Here is an 11,581-nt window from a genome sequence, read left to right as displayed (position 1 = left end):
GAATATACAACCAAGGGCAATAGCCAGCCATTCTGTTCCGCTAAAACGGAAATGATCATCGCAATCTGCAATAAACCCAACAAGCAAAATTTTAAAGAGTTCATGATTAAACATCTGTAGTCTTGGGCTTCCTATATAAAGTTAGCGAGGAAGTTAACAAATCATGGTATAATGACTACTTTCCAGATATTCAATTTATGAAACTACTATGTTAAATCTCTAATTCACGATAGGGGTAGTCGGGAAACAGTCCAAACAAATCATTTATAACTTTTCGTTGTATATTAAAACTTGCAAAAGGGTTAACTTTTAATTTTCACTTAATTTTTTTTACGTTATACTTCAAACGTGCAATTGCCTTCGTACGTACTTTTGAAATATTCAATTACTTTTGTCCCTTTATAATAATCCATCCTTCATTAATCAAAGTATTCAATTGTAGTTATTCTTTTGAAATATTCCATTACAATATATGTTCATCCTTTTGAAATATGGGTACTTTGGAGATTTGCCGTGGCTTTTTCATAAAATCACTCTAACATTTTTAGGGAAACAACAAATTACCTTTTTTTAATACTACATCAATTAATACTTGACATATACATTCTGTATTAAGCTATTATATATGACTCGAATGAGGTATTTTTATGCCGAGTTCGTAATATGTATGTCGGCAGTGAAGGATAAATGTCACTATTTCACCAATTTGAAAATGTAAGACAGGCGATGGAATTGTCCAAATGTTATCACACGTTTCGCAGAAGCACCACTTAAATACACATAGCGTCAGTTATGTCAAGGTAATGAGCTAGATAATATGGACTATAACTTCTGGACAGCTGCCCTGGACTGCCATCAGCTGTTTGTTTCAGCAGCAAGCAGTAAGAATCTGGAGACATGAGGCTATTGTGGGCTGTAGTTCTTGTAGCGCTGCTCTCGGTCCGAAAGAGGGCAGACGGACACCAAAACGACTACGAAGAAGTAAGTTTGTTTTTCTTATAATTCATCATTTATTTCAGAAGCAAATTTGATGCTATTGCTCATGCAATTATAAGTTTAACATTTTCTGCAGTGCTCATAATGCAAACCTGATTGAAACTGTTCTTCTGTGTTAGGCTCTGTACGGAGATGTGAAAACGGTTTGTTTTATTCATTTTTTATTTGTTACTGTTTTTATTTACATCTTGTATTTAAACGGGATTTACGTGCTTGTATGAAGGGTTTGATTAAGATGAAAAATCGGCAAGCTTGTATGTTATTCGTTGTAAGGCTTCTATACACTGGATATGTCAGAGCTACAAGCTGCTTGATATTTTGCATACCTTTAAATAAAATTGCTTATCCCATACCCTACGTATGTGTTATCATTCTTTAACTAAATGTATATCTGGAACAAGTGGCCAGCCGTCAAATATTACGACGTCATCATTGGGAATCTTAGGTCATTAGTCCGATTATGTAATACAAAATTTTCTCTCTTTTTTTTCTTTTTTTTTTTTAGTATGAAATATAGAATGGAATTGATAATCACCTTTTTCATAGATAGTTTTTGAATTATACAGAAAACGAAATTGGTTGCCGCTTGCATATCATTGGGCTATTTTGTTTTTACAATATCAAACTTATGGCGTGTCTAAAGCATTACAATAGGAATATTTCTGAGATATGGCTGAAACCGTAAATTAGCGACAAAAACACAATGATGAAGAAGATATATATTTACTTATGACAATGAAGAACAAGGGTACATTGTCCTTGATCGCATGTTTATTTCATATCTTTTATACTTAGAACATTGTTTTTTATTGGCACAACGGCTTATGCATTGCAAATGTATCATTAAAACTTTTTCTTTTTGTGTGTTATACCAAAAAAAACGAAATTAAAATTAATAGCCTAATGCCTACTTATTTGAGAGTTTATTATCTTGTGTGTCTCTATGTCTAAGTTTAAGACATGCAATCAGCTGTCAGAGCAAGTGCTACATATGTATGTGTCTAATTTATTATTAGAATTGAGCCAAAGAAATCTCGTCTATTGAGTGAAATTTCCTTGTCAGTCCTTCAAGGGACGGAAGTATACTTACAAATGTATAATGAATGTATAACAGTCATCTCACAAAACTAATTATTTCAATAAATAGGGGATATCTAACAGTGTCTTCAGTAATACCAAATATATTTCACGAGTGGGGCTAATATTTGGATATTTTTCACGAGTGCGCAGCACGAGTGAAAAATATCAAAATATTAGCCACACGAGTGAAATATATTTAGTTTTACTGAAGATACTGTTAGATATTATGTTTATTACATTTTTTATCAACGAAAATCCTACCCCCGTATGCTAACTAGGACTACAGCGATAATTTGTAAACAAAAAAAGTAGTTTCCTCTGTCCAGGTGCTGACATATATGTCGGGCTTTCTGATTGGTCAATTATTTTGGTATTTTCTAATCATTAATTTGATTGGTCAAATCAGCAAAAGTGATATTTTTCACTAGTGAAAAATATGATATTCTTCACTAGTGAAAAATATGATATTCTTCACTAGTGAAAAATATCACTTTTATAGAATGAATATTTTTTGATATTTCACTGGTAAAAATGTAATAAATGTTATTACCAATGATTCCATACCCTCACTCGCTAATTTGAAGTCTAAATGTTGTGGATTTTTTATCAAATTTTCTTAAGGGACTTGGTTCAGGTGAAACACAAGCTGATTGACTGAATTAGTTGTGAGACCTTTATTATGTGTACGTTTTTAAATTGACCAACTAACGCTGATTAAAATCTTCAGATAAATGTTTAAGCTGCTACACTTAAAATTGATGCTTACCTTATTCGCTGTTGTGTTTTTAGATGTCGCTATCGCAGAGGAGGTTGAAGCGCTGAAACGGAAAGTACATGAGTTATCCGACCAGATTCGCAAGCTCCAAGATGAAAGCCATGGGATGCACATCCACATAGGTGGTGACTACCCTAAGGAGCACAACAGCGAAGATCATAATAACACTGACCATCACAACGGAGATCACCATGACAACGACGATCAACATAGCAACCATGACAACGATCATGATAGACATTTCAGAAATGCTTCTAACGTCTACCTGAACATGAAACTTTCAAGTGAATGTTCCAGGTCAGATGAGATAGACGTACACGTAGAACAAGATAAGTGCCATCCATTTATGTCAAAGAACCAAGCACAATGGACTACATTTGACCACCACTTGAATAAGAAAACGACCAATGAATTAATAAAACGTAATTAGTTGTTATATTCTGAAAGCGATGCTATTAAAATGTTATCTGTATGCATGTTTCTATATTAAGTATAATTATGTGATAATAAGTTCACACGGGAAATTCCTGGGCGTTTTATTCACAATAGCATTGTCTGCTTACAGCTCTACACGCCTACTGCGAGATGATGCCAAATAGACAGACTCCAGACCTTGCATACAAAGTCAGAGGTCACATAGAGTTGACTTAGCAGGTAAGTTAAGAATAGGTATTTTTTATACTGAAGTGATTATTTGGATTTTAATCGTTTTTATGGAAAATAAACATTTCTTTAAAGCATTAAAGCAAACAATCACCAGTGTATTGTGTTCGGGATAACAGCATCAATATATTTAATATTGTTGAAATACATCTTCCGTACTTAAAACGACATGTTGGTTTCAATAGAATAGAAGTTTCAAATATCTTTTTTTAATAAACAACATATATCCTTACGAAAAGGAAAATATAGTCTGCACTTACAACATCAATATTTACCACAATTAAAATGTAATTTTCACTACAGCAATACTAACTACAATTAACACAAATAAAACGTAATTCTTCACAAACAGCATCAATACTTACAACAATTAAAATGTAATTTTCACTAACAACATCAATACCTACCACAATTAAAATGTAATTTTCACTAACAACATCAATACTTACCACAATTAAAATGTAATTTTCACTAACAACATCAATACTTACCACAATTAAAATGTAATTTTCACTAACATCATCAATACTTACCACAATTAAAATGCAATTTTCACTAACAACATCAATACTTACCAAAATTAAAATGTAGTATTCACTACAGCAATACTAACTACAATTAACACAAATAAAACGTAATTCTTCACAAACAGCATCAATACTTACAACAATTAAAATGTAATTTTCACTAACAACATCAATACCTACCACAATTAAAATGTAATTTTCACTAACAACATCAATACTTACAACAATTAAAATGTAATTTTCACTAACAACATCAATACTTACCACAATTAAAATGTAATTTTCACTAACAACATCAATACTTACCAAAATTAAAATGTAGTATTCACTACAGCAATACTAACTACAATTACCACAAATAAAACGTAATTCTTCACAAACAGCATCAATACTTACCAAACGTAAAATGTAATCTTTACTAACAATATCAATATGTTTAAAAAAAAAATACTATTAAATCCTTTTGAGCCTCTCAGTCCATAACACCAACTCATACTTTAATTGTTAAACAATCTTATTCCCCTTACCGCTGTCGAAATCACAGCCCAATAATGACGAGATGTTGGTGGGACTCATCTATAAGCTCAGGAACCTGAAGCCTCAAGTTCAGCATGATGTTTACATACATGAGACAGGCGACATGACGCAGAGCTGTAATTCCATTGGAGGACACTACAACCCTACCCACAAACATCACGGAAAGCGTGGAACTCCTGACAGGTAATCACATACAGAGTTCAAAAATTATTTATTATACTTAAGTTTTTATTATTCTTATGTATCCACTATGCTCATGAGCAAATATTTCACTACTATTACAAAAAAACATAACTACACGAAAGTATATAATTTACTTTTGATGCTTCTGATTTTTTGATTTTTGATTTTCTATTAAATTGCAAATGAAAAATTACTCATGCTTTTCTTTTTTCTTTTTATTTTAAAAGTCACGTTGGAGATCTTGGAAGCATTGAAGGTGATGAGCATACATTATATACACATACTCAAAAGATCCATGCTGACTTACATGACCTCATTGGACGTTCTATTGCCGTAAGTATTGCACTCGCCCATTGATTTAGGTTGACTTGTTGATAGGGAATATAATACAAAGCATGAATTATGATATCAGTATAGCTCAGGAGCCCGCCAAAAGTAAGAAATGACATTTTGTTAATAATTCCTTAAAATCATTAGAAATAAAACAATTTCATCATCTTTGAATTCCTGTATATTTTCACACAGATTAATGCCGGAGTTGATGACAGCCAAGGTAGCCATGGTGGTCCAGTAGCGTGCTGTGTCATCGGACGTAGGCACGGTGATCACCAGTCTCATTATAAAGTCGACCACAACGACGATTGCCACAACGACGACGAAGATCACCACGGCGACGGTCACCACGTCGACATCCATGACACCCATGAGGTCCATGGATAGACTTTATGAAAGGATATAAATGAGGATAATTACTTGATCGAGTGTTTCATTGCTATTGTTCCAAATCGCTTTCTTATGATATTTGAATCTTTGACTAATATTATCGAAATATGTGATCTGTGTTTAATCCTTAATAAATATTCAGTTATATAACGTGACGGTATATTTTATTGTGCTCTCAAATCAACTTTTAATCCTAATCCGTGTAATACTGTTGATATAGAGGTATACAATGGTTGAGAGATTGATTGACACTTAACTCTCTGCTGGCTTGTGAATTGACGACTGGTAAGTCAACTGACAACTAACTATTGAAATGATGACTGGTAAGTAAACTGACAACTAGCTTGTGGATTGACGACTGGGATGTAAACGGATAACTAGGTAGTGAATTGACGAGTGGTAAGTGAACTGACAACTAGCTAGTGAATTGACGACTGTTAGGTAAACCGACAAATAGCTAGTGAACTACCAATTGGATAGTGAATTGGCAACCTGTAAGTGAACTGATTACTGGATAGTGAACTGGCAAATGGATAGTGAACTGACGATTAGTAATTGAACTGATAAATGGATAGTGAACTGATAATTAGTAAGTGAACGGATAGCTGGATTGTAAACTGAATATTACTTAGTGAACTGACAGCTGGACAACTGGCGATAAGTTGGTAGACTGCAAACTACCTGGTGAACTTCCACTGCTAACGGTTTACCTGGATAGTAAATTTACGATCAGTTAGTGAACTAATAAGTGATTAATGACAACTAGCTAGTGAAGAAATGACGATTAGTTAGTGAACTGATATCTGAATTGTGATCTGAAGATTAGCTAGTAAACTGATATTTGAATAGAAATTTGACAATTAATAAGTGAATTGATAAATAGAAAGTGAACTGACTATTATTTAGTAATCGATAAATGGATAGTGAACTGACGTGCTAATTGCTGTTCTCTGATTAATTTAACTTTACAATTAACTCCTTAATTTGCCGAACTTATTACCTGAGTTTAACTTTACAATAATGAATCCCTTATTCATTCATGAATCCATATTTAGATTCATTCAATGAATTCCCGTCACGCAAACATTCAGCATCAGCGCTTCCGCATTTTGAATCCATAGATAACTTAACAACCTCAGAAGCAGTAGTCGGTATAAATAACCGCGAGTCGTGGTTCAAAGTGCATGGTTAGCATATATATATTTACAAAATGTATTCAATTATACTTTCATAACATTATCACACTGTTTTTGATACTTTGGTTATATTTTTTCTCTCTTGCATAAGAATTATCATATTCTAATTAACGTGCAATTTATAATTAACTTTTATTATACTCTGTGCTCATTGTATGTATAATCCCACAACAGAAAAGTATGGAATGTTTGAAACAGTATACATTGTAACAATGTTTCAAACATCCCACACTTTTTTGTTTTAAAATACCATGTACAATGTATTACATCTTCTTACACTGTATTTCAGCACCAACATTATGTATACAAAAAAGTATGTTATATCATCTAATCTATATGACGATTATGTATAAAATAATCCGCATTTGGGTCTCGGACAGAGGGAAGGAAATGTATTTCAATATTTAGATATTATAATATTGATATGATATTATGTACTAGTCTATACATTCTTAACTTTGTTTTCAAATTTTATTTCTTTTCTTCAATTTCTGAAAATACCATTTGGTAGAATGAATATTGGGATTAAAGTTTAAGTAGTGGCAAAGGTTATATATTAACCAGCAGATATTCATAAGCTTATGATTTGTAGGGACTATGTTATGTAGACTTGTCCACTAGATTTCTTAACTTATTCTGCTTTAGTGTTAAATCGGGGGGGGGGGGGGGGGGGGGGTCTTTTTTCGTTTTTGGGAAATACAAATTCAAGGAATTAGAAACTTTAATTTTGTACACATTATGACGACAGTAAGATAACGCACACAGGACTATAGAACAGCTGAACAGGTGTGTCCAAGCATACATGAATAAAACTATTGAAACAAGCTGTCAGATTTAATATAGTTGCTACAGTACAATGTAGTTTCTTAGTTATTTTTAGCTTTTCACAATCAAAAAATTCATGATATCAATATGAGGTGTAGCTTTTAGGGCCTTTATTATTCAATACTTATCCACAAATATTTGACTTATGCAACTTTCTAATGCATAAATAAAGGGCTAGAGTCGTATAATTTCTGGAGGAAATGAAACACTGTGCAAAATCAATGCAGAAAATATGACTGATCAGTAAATAGGATAAGTAATGATATAATGTTTTATAAAGTTTGATGAAAAACCAGATGTTGATATAGAATTCAATTTATGTATTTAGTTACCGATATAAGAAAAAAAATGAAACCCTGTGCAAAATCAAATCAGAAAATTTTACTGATCGGTGAACAGAACAAGTAATGGTATCATGTTATAAAAGTTTTATAAAGAACCAGATGTTGACACAGAATTCAATTTTTGTCTTTAGTTACCGAGATAAAAACAAACTCGACACATAACGATATAATATCCATGCATGATATTTCCATTGAAACTCTTTGATTAACAAATAATAGGCATGTGTTAACTCTACAGTCAATACATTAAATATTTTTGAGATCTGAAAATCAGATATCTTTCTTCAATTTTGTTTTAATAGCTATCTTCAAATGTTTTAAAAGTGTCTTAACTATTTTAATTATCTTTGTGTGTTTGAATTGGGTGAGTGAGTGTCTATATTTTGTGTACTTAAAGACATGTTAGAAGCAAAACATGACACATACTAATTCAACAAATACTATACAAATTTTATGAATGTTCATAGTACATAAGATAACTACAAATGGTATGTAATTAGTGTACTAGTATATAATATGTCACTGTCGGACACGGGGACTTGTTTTTTTACATAGGTTTGACAACTTTTATAAGACAAAAGTATGCATTATATATCCCTGTGGTCAGTGTCTATTGCAATATGCCCAGTGATAGTGAGACCATATATTATGATTAAATATAAAAGAAATTGCATCGGCGTTTGACATTTTGACAGTAAATTGAGATTTATGTTACATAAAAAATAAAGGTAAAGGTACATGTATTATTTTAATGAAAACTTTAATCAGGATTCCAAAATCACAAAAATTGCAATATCCGCCTTTACAGTTCTTTTTTCAGTCTGTGATAAACCACACTTATGAACTCGCCGAACGTTAAAATTGACTATATAACTTTTTAAACAAATAACTGTATGCCGGTCGCCTACGGTATCTTAACACTGACGAGACACAAATTCATTTAGGTCATCCAACCCTTTGAACTTGTGTAGAGATGCAGACAGCTAATGCATCGCGATCGATAGTGACAATATCTAGCAAAAACAAGTGATATAATCATCAACTGGAATGGCGTGAATAAATTACATATTTCTGATAACAATTGAAAAGTACAAACCTATTGTTATGAGTTGACAGAACACGTCAAGAGTCATTAAGATCAGCATGCTATTTAATCTATATATAGATTCACTTCGTTCGATATGCATCTGGTTTGTGGATGACGTCGATTGAGCAACGAAGGACCTCCAGGAAGCCAGCCAATGACATTTCAGTTGAGCTCATTAATATTAACATTGTCACCATCTGTCGGATTTTTTTCAAATCGCATAAATGGCGTGGGGTTAGGATGATACAGGAGGTGCTTTCGACTTGATAAGTATACATTCTAAATATATATATAGGATTTTATTGAGCGGAAAATTATCGATCTGTTCAACGATCATAAGCATATTTTTCTACACCCAACAGAAATGTTTTTTCATCAACATTAGTGTTGAGGAGACTGAGAAAAATGAAAAGGTTAAAAAAATGTAAGCCAACAACAATATTGATGGGTAGGTACAAATAGCTATGTAAACTAGCAGGATAACCATTAATCGTTAGGCGTAAATTCAAAACATTTATTTTAAAACTAACAGGATATTCAGCTATCGTTAGGCGTAAACTCAAAGGATGTATATATAAACTAGCAGGGTATTTGAGTTTTGCTTTCAAATGTTTATGTACATTTACACAAAAGCGACGCAATGGTTCTCTTCAAATGTCTCAAAGGTACCTTACTATTTGAATTATCTTTGTTTGTGCGTTTTAATTTGAGTGAGTGTATGTCTATATTTTGGGCACTTAACATACAACATTTCTTATCACATTCAACTGCACACACAACCCTTTCATGTAGTCATGTGTGCAGTATTCAAATGATTTATTACCCACACTGTAAGTAATCTTTCCTTATCCACAGTGATTATGTAATACATCAAACTACAGTATACTATACTACATCAAACTACAGTATACCATACTACATCAAACTACAGTATACTATACTACATCGAACTACAGTATACTATACTACATCAAACTACAGTATACTATACTACATCAAACTACAGTATACTATACAATATCAAACTACAGTATACTATACTACATCAAACTACATTATACTATACTACATCAAACTACAGTATACTATACTACATCAAACTACAGTATACCATACTACATCAAACTACAGTATACTATACTACATCAAACTACAGTATAATATACTACATCAAACTACAGTATACTATACTACATCAAACTACAGTATACCATACTATATCAAACTACAGTATACTATACTACATCAAACTACAGTATACTATAATACATCAAACTACAGTATACCATACTACATCAAGCTATAGTATACCATACTACATCAAACTACAGTATACTATACTACATCAAACTACAGTATACCATACTACATCAAACTACAGTATACCATACTACATCAAACTACAGTATACTATACTACATCAAACTACAGTATACTATACTACATCAAACTACAGTAAACTATACTACTTTTAACTACAGTATACCATACTACATCAAACTACAGTATACCATACTACATCAAACTATAGTATACTATACTACATCAAACTACAGTATACCATACTACATCAAACTACAGTATACCATACTACATCAAACTACAGTATACTATACTACATCAAACTACAGTATACTATACTACATCAAACTACAGTATACCATACCACATCAAACTACAGTATACCATACTACATCAAACTACAGTATACCATACTACATCAAACTACAGTATACTAGACAATATCAAACTACAGTATACCATACTACATCAAACTACAGTATACCATACTACATCAAACTACAGTATACCATACTACATCAAACTACAGTATACCATACTACATGATACTACAGTATACCATACTACATGATACTACAGTATACCATACTACATCAAACTACAGTATACCATACTACATCAAACTACAGTATACCATACTACATCAAACTACAGTATACCATACTACATGATACTACAGTATACCATACTACATCAAACTACAGTATACCATACTACATCAAACTACAGTATACCATACTTCATCAAACTACAGTATACTATACTACATCAAACTACAGTATACCATACTACATCAAACTACAGTATACCATACTACATCAAACTACAGTATACTATACTACATCAAACTACAGTATACTACACAACATCAAACTACAGTATACTATACTACATCAAACTACAGTATACTATACTACATCAAACTACAGTATACCATACTACATCAAACTACAGTATACCATACTACATCAAACTACAGTATACTATAATACATCAAACTATAGTATACCATACTACATCAAACTACAGTATACTATACTACATCAAACTACAGTATACTTTACTACATCAAACTATAGTATACTTTACTACATCAAACTACAGTATACTATACTACAACAAACTACAGTATACTATACTACATCAAACTACAGTTTACCATACTACATCAAACTATAGTATACTATACTACATCAAACTACAGTATACCATACTACATCAAACTACAGTATACTATACTACATCAAACTACAGTATACTATGTAACAGTGTCATTATTTAATGACATTTGGGTATTATTTAGATTTATCCATTTTTGTACTACTGTGTATGTACATGCTCCG

The 11,581-nt window shown here is 32.0% G+C and overlaps 1 pseudogene; it reads left to right on the top strand.

Moving 5' to 3' along the window:
• Positions 1-897: 897 nt before the first annotated feature.
• Positions 898-5,634, top strand: LOC117330879 (annotated as a pseudogene).
• Positions 5,635-11,581: the final 5,947 nt, after the last annotated feature.

The sequence above is a fragment of the Pecten maximus genome, chromosome 7 (assembly GCF_902652985.1).
Source record: "Pecten maximus chromosome 7, xPecMax1.1, whole genome shotgun sequence".
NCBI lineage: Eukaryota > Metazoa > Mollusca > Bivalvia > Pectinida > Pectinidae > Pecten > Pecten maximus.
Note: the sequence above shows the minus strand (reverse complement) of the source record. Positions and strands in the feature narration are given on the sequence as shown.